The sequence below is a fragment of the Microcaecilia unicolor genome, chromosome 2 (assembly GCF_901765095.1).
Source record: "Microcaecilia unicolor chromosome 2, aMicUni1.1, whole genome shotgun sequence".
NCBI classification, from domain to species: Eukaryota; Metazoa; Chordata; class Amphibia; order Gymnophiona; family Siphonopidae; genus Microcaecilia; species Microcaecilia unicolor.
This window is the reverse complement of record NC_044032.1, coordinates 52,602,824-52,615,840: the sequence shown is the minus strand read 5'-3', so window position 1 is coordinate 52,615,840 and position 13,017 is coordinate 52,602,824. Positions and strand designations below refer to the sequence as shown.

Below are 13,017 nucleotides of genomic sequence, written 5' to 3'. Positions count from 1 at the left end.
TCCATGGCCATCCATGTTACTCTGTCTCCTGCCCCCTCCATTCATCCCTTTCCAGCATTTCCCCTCTCTGCCTGAGGCCTGCCCTGCAATCCATATCCATCCATGCCCATCTGTCCCCTCCATTCATCCCTATCCAGCAATTCCCCTTTCCCTGAGCCTTGCCGTCCCAATCCATGGCCATCCATGTTACTCTGTCACCTGCCCCCTCCATTCATCCCTATCCAGCATTTCCCCTCTCTGCCTGAGGCCTGCCCTGCAATCCATGCTCCTCTGTCCCCTGCCGCCTCCATTCATCCTTTTCCAGCAAGTCCCCTCTCTCCCTTCCATGACCCCCCCTCGCATCCATGCTCCTCTCTCTCCCATGTCCCAGCCTGGCCCGCCCTCTTCTCGTCCCCCCCTTCGCATCCATGCCCCCCCCCTTTGCATCCATGCCCCCCCCTTCGCAGCGAAGCGTCAGGGAAGGAGGCGGCGCTCCCGACGTCTAGGTTTCCCTTCGCTGTGTTCCGCCTTCTTTTGACGTCATCCTTGACGTCAGAAGAAGGCGGAACACAGCGAAGGGAAGGCTAGACGCCGAGAGCGCCGCCTCCTTCCCTGACGCTTCGCTGCCGAGCGATGCGATTGGTTGAGTGTCATTGCTCCGCCCTCGACGTCATCACGTTTGACGCGTGGGCGGGGCAGACACAATGGGATCTCACCCCCTTCACTTTTGGCTAAAAGAGGCTTCATAGAACGTTGGAGGTGCGTTTTATATAGAGAGATATGGATTACAGCTTGTGGCCTGTACCAGCTTTGCCAAAGGAACATTACTGCTGAGCACAGCAAGATGATTTCATCCAAGGACATATTCTGTGTTGCTAACTGGCTGCTATCTCCTGGGAAGATTGGAGGAGAGTCACACATGGCTCCAGGAGTATGTGAGTAGACGGGGAGGTTTGCTTGTTGTCGATACAAGAACAAAGGCTCGCTTCTTGACCATGAAGCTGGCTGGACATGATTACACCATCTGATTGGTCCATAGGTATCATCTGACCCTTTGATACCAAAAGTTTGGACTGAAGAGGAAAGGAGACGACCGGAAGACTTGCAGGTGGATAGAAGGCTCTAAATGAGCTAGAAACTGATTGTCCTATACACCAGTGAACTGCATACCTTGTAACCAGTTCACAAGGTTCACTCAGATACAGTTTATGGCCTTACTTATGACTGTGTAATCTGTGTCCAGAAGACAGATCTCGGACTTAATTCCTTGACCGAGAGACTCGCTGAGTCTAAGAGGAGGATTCCGTTTCTACCATTGGAAGTCTGCCACAGACTGCAGGGTGAGATAACAGGATTTATTTCCTATGGTCATGGGGATAATTAGTCCTTTGCTTTGTCTGTGACAGATGGGTTTATGTCATGATTTATGGTCTATGAATTTAGCTGCTAACTCTGTATTTTGCATAAGGCGTGTGGTGTAATCACTCATTTAGTTAGTCCATAAGGATAATCATATTTCACTATCTATATTTTGGTGATAATCTATTTTTATAGTAAGGATTTTGTATTTTGCTTGGCATTTCGATGCAGAACTATTTATAAATATATTTCTTTACCTAATAAACAATATATTATATGTATTCCATCTATGGCATTGTTCCTTTTTCCCAATAACTAGCTAGTCATTGAGATAAAGAGGTACACTCCCCTAGACACGAGTCCAGAATAATTGCTATTTAGTAGTGTTCCGACAGCTAAGTACCTCTGGAATACCTACAGTTCACAGCTCTCTGATGGGGGAGGGAATCCCAGATGTCGCACAACAGTGACACCTATAGGCTAGATTTAGAGTTTATGAATGCGATATATAACAGCGAGCCAAACCAAAAATTGGATCAAACCTTTAAAAGTTTTACTGAATCATCTGAAAATCTTTGTTGAAACAAAGTAAAACAAACTTTAATTAAAAGGCAGGTTACTGGCTCAGAACAAGGATTCCATAGAATCATCAGGAAGAGTTTACACTTTTGGTTTGACTGTACAAATAAAAAGCATTTGAAATCTATTAAGTGATTAGTATATATTTCCATTAATGCTTCACAATGTTTAGAGCCAAAGCTACCAACATACATATAGACCAGTTAATACACATACCAATGTTCTCTGAACCTCCTTAAACATATTTTTACAAGTACCCATAGTAAAATCACCATCCAAGTCCCTCTCCCATTGCAACAAACTAACGTTTAAACTCTTTTCCTTTCAAAACTTTATATATAAAAAGGGACAACTGTTGACTAAAGTTACCCAGTGACAACCAGAGGTTCTCCAAATGTTCAGTTTCATCTTCCTGTAACCATCCCCTAGAGGCTATATAGTGTTTAATCTGCAAATAGGGGAATATGTCCCAACAGCCCAACTGAAATTTCTCCCGAAGTTCGTCAAAGGATAAGAAATCTCCAACATCTACTTAGCTATCTAAACCTTAAGTCCAAATGAGTCCAATGATCGAAAGTGCCTGAAACTGTATTGGCGCTAAAGTTGAAATCTTGGATCTCATCCCTAAACTAGCTCTCATCGAGCTCCACACGGTAAGCAAATTTTTCATAAAAGGATTTGAAATAGCCTGAGAAAGTCTTAGGCAGAACTGAAATCGATACAAGTGTTTCGGACCAAAGTGGGGAAAATCATGCTGTTCTAATACTACAGTTATTTCATCCAGTCACGCCTCCCAATTTACCATCTGGTGAGAGGCCCAATAGTACCAAACAATAATGGGGACCGCTCTATCCCCCAATACCAACTTGGTATGTCTGCATCTTACTGAAGGGTCCTATATAAGGGTGATACTTACCTTACTTCTGGGGGAATTCTGCGCCATTTGTAGCATTTTCCACAGAATTTCTCCATCCTAAAGCCCAAAATTTCCTCCCATTTCCCTCTTCAAGAGTGCATGAAAATTGGGTTTAAATGAAAATCTAGCATCAAATCAAAGTGATATCTCGTTCCCAAAAATGCATCTTCTTATTTATACACATTGCAGGAGACATCAAGGCTCACAGCAGTAGATTATTTACCACCAGGGAACATTTAGAGTAGCTGGAACAGTAGCTGAGTAGTTACAAGCTCATCAGAGCTATCTTTATCTCTGTGAGAACCTGCGTATACATCTGGTCTTCCATATACCTGCCCACAAATTGTAAGGCTGGTAAAATGTCTCCAAAAGAATTAATTTTGCACATTGGAACTAAAAGAGGCCAGCCCCACTGCACCAAAACTACACAAAAAGCAAGGGAAAACAAAACAAACAGAAAGCCAATGACCTAAGTGATAAAAATTATTAAGAAATTATTTTTGAATATCACACATGCTAAATATTATGTACAGAATCAACTTGTTCACAAAAAATATGATCATTAAAAAAAGAAAAAAAAAACAGTTCATACATAGATCCGTAGCCCAACATATTTTGGCTTTGGGCCTGCCTCAGGGGACTTACATAGTAACATAGTAACATAGTAGATGACGGCAGAAAAAGACCTGCATGGTCCATCTAGTCTGCCCAAGACAAACTCATATGTGTATACCTTACCTTGAATTTGTACCTGTCCTTTTCAGGGCACAGACCATATAAGTCTGCCCAGCAGTATTTCCCGCCTCCCAACCACCAGTCCCGCCTCCCATCAGCGGCTCTGGTACAGACTGTATAAGTCTGCCCTCCCCTATCCTCGCCTCCCAACCACCACCCCCTCTTCCCCCCAACTGCTCCGCAGACTTAATTCTGTACAGCTAATGCCTATCAGGGACTGCCATCTAAAGGGCCAAATGATAAATAGGCCAAAATACTGGGCCACTGATCTATGTATGGACAGTTTTAAATGACTGTATTTTTGTGAACAATTCAGTGCTGTCTTGTAGACAGAGCCAAATTCGATAAAGCACCCACTGCTATTCTACAAAGAGCGCTCTGGTATAAGAGCCCTTTACAGAATAAGTGATTCCCACAACCAAATCTGGCTGCCAGGATTTACACCTGCCAAAAGATGATGTAAATGTTGGTGCCCATCGCTGGTATTCTATAACACTGCACACAAATGTCTTGAACGCCCCTGACCAACCCATACCCCTACCATGGTCACACCTCCCTTTGGGTAGCACACCATAGGATTTGGGTGCAAGAGAATAGCGGATAGCGAGATGCGTGCGCAAATCTACACTGGTGCCAATTACAATCAATATTTGTTAGTGCCTTGTTATTGGCACAAATTGGCTTGTTCGCCAATTAAATTGCATGTACATGTTTGATCAATGCCCAAAGTTCAGCCTTTATTTCCTTATCAAGCAGCAAGCATCTGGTCTATTCTGCCTAAGGAAGTCAGATTTTTAGCCTGCTTTGATATCTTTACAAAGGCTGTTAAAACGATTGTATTTTGCAAATATGATCTTTCCATGTAACTGTAGTCTTGTTATTTTTGAATAATTGTACCATCTTTTTATAATTTCCTAGATTGCTGATCTAGCTCTTCAGTTTGTAATCCACTTAGAATACTGGTTATAGCGGAAAATAAAAGATGTAACTAAATGAATACATTAAAATAACAAAAAATGAAAGAACGGCCCCCGGGCCACCTCCAATCCCTCAAATGATTTTCTAAGGAAGTAAAAGACACATTTTCCTCCCATATGAAATAACTGAAATTTTCATATTTTTTAATACCTTTTGCTCAAAGAGATGGAAGCCAACACAGTTACAGAATTCAAAATCCCTAGAAGCGACCAACCTATCCACTACTCTCACTAGGGAGTGAAACGGACCACACCATGAACTACAAAAAAACAAACAAACTGATGGGCAACAACAGGAGTGGCAGCACACACAGCATGAGACAGAATGGCAGTATAGCAATCTCAGAAAAATTACTGCAGCAACTCAAGAAAAGAAACCTGATGTGGCCACGTTTTGATAAACTGCCGGCATCAGACAATAAAATCCTTTTAAAGTTATGTCAGCTGAGTTTCACCAGAGGCTGTATAAGGTTTCAATAAATCACTCTGAGCTGGTACACTGTGGCATCACATAAAATAGTTAAACATTTTGTGTGTTGCCCACATTTAAATGGGAGCAGAGTATATTGTCTGTGTATATTAAGTACTGCTTGCTGTGAGCTACACGTCCCTGTTCTTTTGTAGTTCTGTGATTGTAGGTTCCTGCTCCCAGTGCCTTGTGGACATTTCTTGTAGGCTTGCTTTGCCTCCAAGCATGCTGGATAAGGAGTTTGTTTTCCCATCCCACTGTGTCTGAGAAAGGCAGCATGTACAGTCTGAGAAACAAAACGTGCACCATGCTATACCTCTAATCCTGCTGCTTGTGCTTTTAAGCCCCTGTAATTCATTGTGTTTTTACAACATTACAAGCCAGCTTGTGTAGCTGAATCCCCAGACTCTCTTGCCTGAGCTGGTGACAGAACAGACTCAGACCTGCAGCGACAGACTATTTCCAATACATCTCAATAGTAGGCGTTTGTGTTTCCTTTTTTCCATGACCGACTGCATTAAAGAATAATTGAATCAAGAGCTTAAGGAGTATGTTTACTAAGGTGCGTTAGCGTTTTTAACGCGCATTTAAAGTTAAGACACTTTAAACGCTAACACGCCAATAAGAGCTTAAGGGGTATGTTTACTAAGGCGCGTCAGCGTTTTTAACGCGCATTTAAAGTTATGACACTTTAAACGCTAACACACCAATACAGTCCTATAGGCGCATTAGCGTTTGATGCGTATTAGCGTTTAACACGCATTAAAAATGCTAACGCGCCTATAGCGCACCTTTGTAAACACAGGTCTAAAGATTCACGGGTGATGTTAATACTGGGTTTAACTCCATGTCAAAACATTGTACTCACTCTGTGGGTGACAGAAGACTTTGAATAATAACTAATCAAAATGAATCATCCACTTGTTGAGAGCTACATGACAAACAAAGAAATGAATAGCATGAAAGAAGTGTACTCTACTTCAGAAACATTAGCTACAGACACTTCCTCATCATGATAATCTTATATGTCATAAGTACATAAGTATTGCCATACTGGGACAGACCAAAGGTCCATCAAGCCCAGCATCCTGTTTCCAACAGTGGCCAATCCAGGTCACAAATACCTGGCAAGATTCCCAAAAGGTACAGCACATTTTATACTGCTTATCCCAGAAATACTGGATTTTCCCCAAGTCCATTTAATAATGGTCTATGGACTTTTCCTTTAGGAAGCCGTCTAAACCTTTTTTAAACTCCACTAAGCTAACCACCTTTACCACATGTCCTTGCTTCTCATATATTTGCTACCACACAATGAGGGAATTGAGAGACAAATTACCTGCTGTACACCACCCTTGGTGAATCTCTTCATAAAAGACAGTTATAAAATCCCAATAAAATAAATAAATGAGATGCCCGCTGCCAGGAACACAAGCTTAAAGACTAAAACATCCATTCTATTCCTAAAATGTTAGTGCACGCTTGTAAAAGGGGCCATTTATTGAAGAAAGAACTAAGGTCCCCTTTTATAAAGGTGCGCTAGCATTTTTAGTGTGTGCTAATCATGTAGATGCACATAGGAATATTATGGACATCTACATAGTTAGCTCACAATAAAAAAACACTAGCGCACCTTTGTAAAAGGGGCCCTTAGTTCCTTCTTCAATAAAGATTCATCATCTCCGAACCAAACTACCTCAGTTTTCAATCTGTTCAACTTCAGAAAATTATCAGTGGACCAGTTGTCTATCTTTGAAATAATAAATTTCAGAAAGTCCAGAGTAGAGAGGTGTGGTAGCCGTGTTAGTCCACTTTTAGAGGTAATCAATAGAAATCAAGCAAAATAAAACAAGGAGAAGAAAATAAGATTATACCTTTTTTATTTGACATAACTTACTACATTTCTTGATTAGCTTTCGAAGGTTGCCCTTCTTTGTCAGATCGGAAATAAGCAAATGTGGAAGATGACAGAATTTATAAGTGAAACATCCAAGCATTTCATTGACAGTCTAACAGGGTGGGGGTGGGTAAGAGGTATGCATGGGAACGTCCAGAGTAATTTAAAATAGTGCAATCCAGGCGCCTGACAACAGCATCTAGCATAATGCATTTTCTCTCTTCTTTTTTTTTTCTCCTCCTCCACCCCTCCTCAAACTGAACAGACATTCTAGCAAGGACACACACTTAGTCTCCCCCTCCTCTCAGCCTGCTGCTCAATGATAGAGGAGGAATGTGGTGACCAAAGAGAGTGCACCAGCTTGCCTTTACTAAGGCATGCCTGTTCTACAGGCAAAGACAAAATGTCCTAGGTATTTTAAACCAAGCTATCACTTTACACACAGCTCATCTGCTTTGTTTTCTAAGCTGGAGTAAACTAAATCAACAGACAAAATACAATCCTTGAAATTACTGTAATTCAATATCAATCACACCTGGCATTTCCACATAAAGTTCTGCAGGGGAACTGCCAACTTTTGATGTCTGTAAATAATGTAGCAGGGAACTCGTCCATTGCACAATGGCAACAACTGATGCCTGTATTCAGGGCCCACGATTTATGGGTTTGGGAGGACTGGCCCTGCAATAACCAAACTAAGACGGGGTCTCTAAAATAGGCAAAACCCTCAGTTAACTGCAACTGAAGGCTTGTGGCGCTGTAGTCCTAATGAAAGATGATTCTGATTAAGCAGGAAGTCTAAAGGGAAGCTGTCATGCTAAAAAGGCAAAAAATTAAACAAAAGTTAGAGCTCATCAATGTAAAAATATTATAATCAGTTATATCCAGTAAACGCCAGTCTATGCTGTACTGATTCTTATTTCAGCTTAGCAGGTTTCAAAAAGCTTTTTTTTTTTTTGGCTAGAAAAAATGTCAGTTCACAATGCTGGACTGGACAGAGTTCAGGCAGTGACTGCACTCAGACCCTGCAGGCTCTGAATTGTTAATATACATAAACATATTCTACCAGGATTTTAGCAACAAAAAAAAAAAAAACATTTCCACCTTTTCCAAATGAAAAGTACCAGGCTTTTCAAATAGTACATCATAAGCTATATGGAGGAAAAAAATGTTTAAACTATTTTAAAAAATAAAAATAAATATACATAAGATTTTATCTGCAATATTACGGGACTAAAGGATCCTTTTAGTAAGGTAAGGTAACAAATTAGTGCATGCTAAATGCTACAAAGCTCACAGGAATAAAATGGACTTCTTAGCATTTAGCGCACGCTAATCTGTTAATGCACCTTAGTAAAAGGAGCCCTAAATCAGGACAGAAGAAATGCAGGAGAAGACAAAACAGTTATGTTTCAGCTTAATGTGCTATAATGTGTAATTATTCCAGCTTAATATGCAGGAAGCCCAAAACTAATGCTACATCAAGAAGGAATAGTCACACTTTTTTTTATTGCAGATTGTGCCGTTAACATTCAGATTAATGTGTAGTACCTGCTCTAACTTAGAGCAGAAGCACTTACTGCCTCCTATGTAGGAGACATTAAAGGATCCTTTTACCAAGCTTGGTAAAAGTACTCCTGTGATGGTGTCGGCACACAGGTTTGCCATGCGCAGAGACACACTTTTACAACAGCGGGTAAAAGGCGTTTTTAAAAAAGGAAATGGCACTGCAGTGAGTTAACCACTTGCCGTGTGGTCATTTCCCAGGGTGGCCCTTACCATCACCTATTTAGGAGGCAGTAAAGGCTCCCAGGCTAACCTGGCGCTGCCTGATTACCACCACGTAAGCCCCGGTGCAGTGTGTGGTAAGCAGAACACACTAGCTGGCTAACGCTTCCATGCCCACTCTCCATACATGCCATGCTTCCCGATAGAAAAAACAAATCTGAAAATTCAATAATGCACAGTTTCACATGCAAACAATCACAAAACCCCTTTCTGAAAAATTTAATAATGCACAGTTTAACACGTGTAAACAGGCTAACTGCTACAAAACCCCTTAATGTAGTAACACAGTAGACTGTTTTTGCACATTAAATGCTTAATTCCCTTTAGTAAAAGAACCATGGCTAGAGAACATGAACCTAGCATAGCAGGAACAGATCTATTGAAATAGTGGTTCTGAACTTTCCATGACTGCTTTTACCCAAGAATTTGAGATGTTTTGTATATTCCTTGGTTTGCAAAAAGTTCTAAATATAGCAAATATACTTACTTTTGTAATTTTTTGTTCTACTTTTATTGTAAGGGTTCTATCCCTTCCCTATCTCTTCATTTCATTATTCCTGTCTTCATCCCATCTCTCTGAGATCTTTCTTTAATCTCATTACTCTTTAGCATTCTTCTCCACCTCTTTCTGCTTTACCCCTCTTTTCACTGTCTCACCATCTCCCACTGATTTTCCTTTCTCTTCCCTTATTTACCACTCTAAACCTCCATTAGAGACACACATTCATCAGTGTACCTTAAATTCAACGCATATGCAAAACTGATTTAACACACATTAATCTAAAAAAAATGATGCACAGTATGTATTAAAAGGTTCTAAGGTACATTTAAAAATGTCTTCTTAAAATGGATGTCAAATCGAAAAATACCTAAACATCGGGGAAAAGTCTGAAAAAGCAAAAAAAAAAATAACCAAAATGTCTTTTCTTTGCTGTTTCTCATCCCTCCCTCTCAGCTTTTTTCCCCCTGTTTTGTCACTGCACCGAACATAGCTATTTCTATGAAGACCTGCAAACCGCAGAGACTCATGAGTAACTTCGAAACTTTATCTCTGAAAGTCTCAGACCCTCTGTTAAGACGATATAAGGAAATCGTGTTGCTCAAGGTTAAGTTATAACCCTCAGCCCATCTACTGCTGAAAACGGCGCGCGCTAAGTCAAAATTAACTAATTAACAACGCAGGAAGTCTGGTCTCTTCAAATCAATAACATGATCGAACAAATAACAGGCGGAGTCATTGTTGCCCATTCAGCCACTAAAGAACTCCAAAAAGAGCAAAAGTTCCACTTGAACTAGCAGACGTACGTCCAACAAGTTCCACGCACTCTGCTGCCCGAGCACCTCTCTTGATGTGCATTGCGGGGAACCGGTCTCCTCTCTCGCCGTGGTTTACCATCCCTCCCTCTCTTCCGCTCTCGCTGGTCCAACATAGCTCCCCTCCTCCTCGTCCACGATGCAGCATCTCTCCCTCAAGCGCGCCCCCCATCCATTCATCCATCCTACCTTCAAATCGCCTACCACCACCAGTCCTGCAACTTTCCCTTCTTGGGTGCCCAGACTCCTCTGACACTTCTCTCCCGGCAGAGACTCCCTCGGATGAGTCTTGACTGCTGCCTGCCTGGTCGGAAACTGCGTCAGAGAAGAGCGGGACGCGTCGCCGGAAAAAGGAAAACTGCGGGGCCTGTCGCGGGCGATCTCAAAAACAAAACTTGAGATTTGCCCGTTCTCCGTGGACAGTGATCATCAATCATAGCCCAAGGAGGTTTGATTGAAAACGGGAGACATGACGTCAAAAAGTTGAAGCCATTTAAGGTTAATCTGTGTTTCCCCCTTCCTGGCGCAGCCGTCGTTCTGCGTACACTAATATCAAAGCAAACAAACCTATGAGCTGCTGCGTCCACGTTGTCGTTCTTTATTGTTTGCTGGTTGCATTTTTATTCATCTCACTTACATTTTCAAACATGCAGCTTGTGCAGCATATACGGATGTACACAGAGGAAGTGTAATAACGGTCTAACTTTTTATAGATAGAGTAGTCATTTGTTATAAATCGTAATCAGTGAGTCAGTTGGAGGGGCTGGTGCTGGTTATAGGTACACCTTAACGTGTTATATTCGTGCAGAGATATTTTTTTCTCCTGGTAAAAGGCCACTAAAAGAGACATCATGTTATGAGAATCAGGTGCTCAATATTCAAGAGTTTCTATGTATCTGTTTAGTTACTTGTTTATGCATAGGCGGTGGGTGGCCCAACTGTTTGGGGAGGCTAAAGGGGGTGGGGCCAGGGATGGAGCTTAAATCCATAATTGTCTGATAACACGCAGAAAAAAAAAATAAATAAAAATAAGTCACAATTAATACCTTTTATTAAATTTAGATATTAGATATGTATCATATGTCAAAGAATAAAGTGGTTGCTCAAAGCAGGGGCGTATCTGAACTGCGGCGGTAGGGGGGGCCAGGGCTAGAGTGAGGGGGCCAGGGCTAGAGTGAGGGGGCACATTATAGCCCCCCCCCCCCCGCCGCCGCCGCCGCTGCCATTGCCAACCCTCCCCCTCTGTTGCTCGCCTACCTTCGCTGGCGGAGGACCCCAACCCCCGCCAGCTGAGGTCCGCGTCCTCCTGCCGCTGCCGGCTGCCTTTAAAGAATTCCGTCAGCTGGCGGGGGACCCCCAACCCCCGCCAGCCAAGCCGAGGTCCTTTCATTTTTCCACTGAAGCTGGCGCCGACCAAAGTTTCTTTTGAGTCTGACGTCGCTGCACGTTGTACATGCAGGACGTCAGACTCAGAAACAGCTTCATTCTGTTTCTGAGTCTGACATATTCCAAACACTATAATGAAAATAAAATTATCTTTTCTACCTTTGTTGTCTGGTGACTTTTTCTGATCATGCTGGCCCAGTATCCGTTCTGCTGCTATCTGTCCTCAGTGCAGGTCAGGAAGTCATCCTCGTTAAATATCTCCCTGGCAACCCAGGACACCTCCAGCCAACACCCCCCCCTGCTTTCCCAGCAGTAAGGTAAACAAACCATAAACCAATTTCTACAAATGCTAGAGGGCTTTCACTGCAGCTCCTGCTGTGAGGATGGAGGTAAATCAACATTTTGATCCCCTCAGAGCAGCTGGACTCCACAGCTGATCCATTCTGCTGCAGCAGTGGGGAGGCTTAGCCTCTCCAAGCCTCTTATACCGGGCGCCTATGTATGACATTTATATCCCACATTAAACATGAATTAGGTTGAAACTTGGGATCATTTAGAATCTTTTTTTTCCCCTGTGCCTAGATCAAAAGAGAAAGATGGTTGTGGGAACTTGCTCCTTTTGTTTTGTGGAATGCAGTGATATGTTATAAAAATGCACTTAATATTGTTTATTACTACTATTTAAAAGAGAGATTTTCAATAATGAGGGCAGAGCTACCTTCATGCAGAAGTCCAGAGTCAGTCTAAATATTACATCATTTTCCAGTTATGTGATATATATTTATTTCTTCAACTCATTTTTCAACAGCATTTTCTCAGTTAATACCCAAATGCGAACACAATTATAATGTTAATTAATAAGTTTTCAATGTTACTGAATTCTATTATTGTGTCTTACTGTATTTCCAGTTTTCACATAATATAAGGATGTAAAGGATGTTACCACCTTGGTTGAAAGCTGGAATACCAGCTTAATTGATAATTTAGATTAAATTGCCCCAACATGTCCCCATATGTGCCCTGGTATAATGCCCAGTTGAAAATTAAAAAAATGTCATCTTAGGCAGAGAGAGCATGGAGAAAAAAATCCCTGTCCACCAAATTTAGAAGATTATAATTTTCAATTACAATCCTGTTATTCCGCTAGAATGGAAGTACAAAAGTCAGCACGGATTTAGTGAAGGGAAGTCTTGCCTCACCAATCTAATGCATTTTTTTGAGGGGGTAAGCAAACATGTGGACAATGGGGAGCCGGTTGATATTGTATATCTGGATTTTCAGAAGGCGTTTGACAAAGTGCCGCACGAAAGACTCCTGAAGAAATTGCAGAGTCATGGAATCGGAGGTAGGGTATTATTATGGATTAAGAACTGGTTGAAAGATAGGAAAGATAGGAAGCAGAGAGTAGGATTGCGTGGCCAGTATTCTCAGTGGAGGAGGGTAGTTAGTGGGGTCTGTGCTGGGTCCGTTGCTTTTTAATGTATTTATAAATGACCTAGAGATGGGAATAACTAGTGAGGTAATTAAATTCGCCGATGACACAAAATTATTCAGGGTCGTCAAGTCGCAGGAGGAATGTGAACAATTACAGGAGGACCTTGCGAGACTGGGAGAATGG

At 41.8% G+C, this 13,017-nt stretch overlaps 1 protein-coding gene across 2 annotated transcripts in view; it reads right to left on the bottom strand.

The window, feature by feature from the left end:
- The window catches only part of ME2 (malic enzyme 2), an 84,302-nt gene extending 73,863 nt beyond the window's left edge, over positions 1-10,439 (bottom strand). The window contains exon 1 of one of the 2 annotated variants that reach the window (XM_030192949.1): positions 10,203-10,439. The gene's annotated coding sequence lies outside the window, so the exon portion shown is untranslated. The remainder of the gene's footprint in view (positions 1-10,202) is intronic. The other variant, XM_030192950.1, reaches the window with a different exon arrangement.
- Positions 10,440-13,017: the final 2,578 nt, after the last annotated feature.